This window comes from Zingiber officinale, chromosome 3A (genome assembly GCF_018446385.1).
Source record: "Zingiber officinale cultivar Zhangliang chromosome 3A, Zo_v1.1, whole genome shotgun sequence".
NCBI classification, from domain to species: Eukaryota; Viridiplantae; Streptophyta; class Magnoliopsida; order Zingiberales; family Zingiberaceae; genus Zingiber; species Zingiber officinale.
In genome coordinates this window covers 33,754,586-33,758,341 of record NC_055990.1, presented here as the reverse complement: position 1 = coordinate 33,758,341, position 3,756 = coordinate 33,754,586, and positions in this window count along the sequence as shown.

Here is a 3,756-nt window from a genome sequence, read left to right as displayed (position 1 = left end):
TAAATTTAAAAATTTTAGGTGCGTTGTTTGGTAAATTACCATTTTCCCATTGATAATCATTTTTCTTCCTTGTAATAGCATTTAAGGTAGCTTTTCATTGAAGAGGAAGGCCAAAGCTTTTAAGGTAACTTTTCATCACTAACTTGTATGCCCATCTTACATTAAAGAAATTTCTCAGATAAATAACTAATAACATTAAATATCACAGCAGTTTCTAATTTAATTGAACTACTAAATTATTGAGACAGTTGATTACTCTACCATTGAATGAAGGAAAAGGTTACCGGGCAATGATACAATTGACATATCACCTTTTTAGGTTTTTTAAGTTATTTGAGGATTGAGTCACAATTTTAGTAAATTATTAGATAAATTTCTCATAATAAGCGATTGATTTAAGAATATTAGATTGATAGACCGTTTGATATAAGTACTTTTCGATTTATCTTGGAGGTTATTAAAAAACTTTTATGAGGTTAGACCAATTACTCCTAAGATTAGTCGGCGTAAGCTAGATATTTGATGCCAATTTTTTTTTTTTAAAAAGATGATTTTATCCCAATGACGTAGTCAAGTTGGTATTCAGGTGGTAAATTGTCACAAGAGAACATAGATTGAATATGGGAGAACAATATCCTAAAGAATAAAATCTCTCCCACCTTTTATGCCTTGGGACCGACATAAAAGGGCGCCGGGGTGAGTGCATCACTTTTTGCCATAAGAAGAATAGATGATTTCGCGCACTCTAGCCTAGAGCTATCAATTTGGGTCAAGTTGATTTGTCTCGCTAAACAATTTAAGAAAAATGGATTGAAATTTTATCAAACCATTTAAAGGTGAGTCTAGGCGGGCCGACTTGCCTGGGCCAGTGACCCAAGTTGGTCGGTCCATGATGGGCTTAGTTGGCCCTCGGGTTGAGTAAATACCAAAGCAGCTGCTCATGCACCTTGAATAGTCGTTGAGGTCTTTTGACATTTCTATTGTGTTCATTAAAATTGAGAGCTCACTTGCTGCTCCTTTATAATGCATTGACGCAATTGAAATTTGGGTTTTGTTGTGTCCAAAAGGATGTCCACATATCTCCATAATGGCATGATATTGCCCACTTTGGGCCTAGACCCTCATGGCATTGCTCTTGGGTTCTTCTCGAAAAGTCTCATGCCAATGAAAATATATTACATCCTTTTAACCCCATGATGTTTCCCAAATCTTTCCAATGTGAGACTTTGATTGAACCCTAATAATTCTCCCATTAAACAAAGGACCACAATTACTCTCATGGTCCGGACCTCCCCGCGAGCATCCAGTCATTCTGACCTGCTTTGAGCCTCCCCGCAAGCATCCACATCCGGTCATCCTGACCTGATTTGGGCCTCCCCGTGAGCATCTGGTCACTCATGACATGCTTTGGGCCTCCCTGTGAGCATCCCGTCACTCTGACCTACTCACCCCCCTGCAAGTATCCGGTCGCTCTGACCTGCTCCGAGCCCTACACAAGCATCGGGTCACGTTGACCTACTTCGGACCTTCCCACCAGCATCTGATCACTCATGACCAGCCCCGGACCTACCTTCAACTTCGTTCAAGGCCACCCCACATGGCATCTGGTCTGGACCATGACTGATACCATTTGTTACACCCAAAGGATGTCCACATATCTCCACAATGACATGATATTGTCCACTTTGGGCCTAGACCCTCATGTTTTTACTCTTGGACTCTTTCCAAAAGGCCTCATGCTAATATAGATATCCTACATCCTTTTAACCCCATGATCTGTATCAAATCTTTTCAATATGGAACTTTGATTGAACCCCAACAAGGCTACTAGATTGGTTTATAACCGTCTTCATGGTAAGTTTTTTTTTTACTTTTGTTGATAGATTTTCTTGAGTAATAGGTGTTAAATTCATTTTACCTCATAAATTGAACATTTTCTCTTTACTAATGCATTGATGTAATTGAGATTTGGGGCTACTAGATTGATTTATAACAATTTTCATGGTAAAATTTCTTAACTTTCGTTAACAGGCTTTCCTGAGGAATAGGTGTTAAATTTATTTTGCCTCATGAATTGAACATTTTCTCTCTACTGGATGAGCAACTCATAGGTCAACCCAAGTCCTCCACGAGCTTTTTTATTTTATTTTATTTTTTAGTAGGCTTGTGGGTTGACTCGCCTAACCCGCAATTTACTTTTAGTTGGGTTGGATTGGAAATTTCTCAACCTATCAAGATGACGGATCAGCCTTGGCTCATCATGGGTCGGCCCGTCTAACAACTCTACTCGAGCTCCTTATCGTTGGTCCAAAATGAGATGAAGAAAGATAATTTATGATACCGAGTGTCCTTGGGAGGACATTTAATCCTTAAGGGAGTGAACTCTGTGAAAATCAATCTAATGAAATAATTTATCATCTGGGTAACAACTCGGCTACATTCATGGCAATCACTCTACTATTGAAGCAATCATATTAGCTAGATGTTAGAATTCCAAAGAAACATAAGTAAGCTTCCAAAGCACGCACTTTAAAGTTTGGTTTTACTAAGAAGGTGTACACAAGTTTCATTCTTTCCAAAAGGAACACATGATTCTAATTTTACTCCTCTTCTATGTCCTCTTTCATTTGCATCTCTTTCCTTTCTCATAATTTTCCTCTCTGCTCCTTCCTCTAAAATTAATTTAGACACCCTAAATTTATTTATTTATATTTTTAATTATAAAACTTTAATAAAAAATTAAAAACTATAAAAGGAAATTAATAAAACATCAAAAAACTATTTCTATTTTTAATATCTAATTATAAGAATAATAAAATAAAATTAATAAAGCTGATTTTATTAATAAAAATAATAAAATAAAATAAAATAAAAATTACTTTGGTGTTGGTTTTTCAAAAACCACCACCGCAACTTAAATACTAACATCGCTGTGGTGTTGCTTTTCGAAAACTAGTACTATAGTGTCATGAAAGTTTCAAATCATTTTAAGCATTGTTAGGAGAGTCTGAAGATAATAAATGAGGGCTTATTTGGACTCACGTTCACCTAATAAAAAAATAGGAGTTGAAATCAGTTCAATCAGAGCTCTTTAAGTCCATCAATATGTTTTAACCAAAATCTATTGATAAGGCCTAACAACCTTGGATTTCTAAAAACTTGAAAAGAGGTGCAAGAGGTGAGTGTGTGGAAGAGAGATATGGTGGTAAATGATGGTCCTTAGTCTCCTATACAAAGTTATTGTTGAATAAGTGTGGTTGGAGAAGAGGTGGAAGAGAAGAAGCTCTATTGTGCATGGGACTTTAGTCCCACATTGAGAGTTTCTTGGCATCTTTGCTGGTTTATATTGATTCACATATATTGAGTATGTGAACAAATGCATGGGGAGAGGCTCTCTCTCATGCGTGGGTGCGTAGGGGGGGTGCAAATCCAAGGCCCGGACGTTGATCTTTTTGCTGCTGTAAAACGGATGCATTAAATTGGTAGTCGTTTCGCTGCTCGGCTAATAATGACAATTAAGGTCATTAACGTTGTCTTTGATCTGAGCTCCTATATGAGGAGGCTGCGATCATAGGCAGAAACACACACAACAGAGAAAGTAGAACCTCTCCTCCTCATTCCCTTCCTCTGTTGTGTAACTCCTGCTCGGCAGAGTGCCCGCGATAGCATTTGGGTACTACTCAGCTCGCCATGACCACCAGTGCTTGGTCGGACTTACGGTTAGCCGTTGTATCTTGGGAAACAGACGTCCCTTGT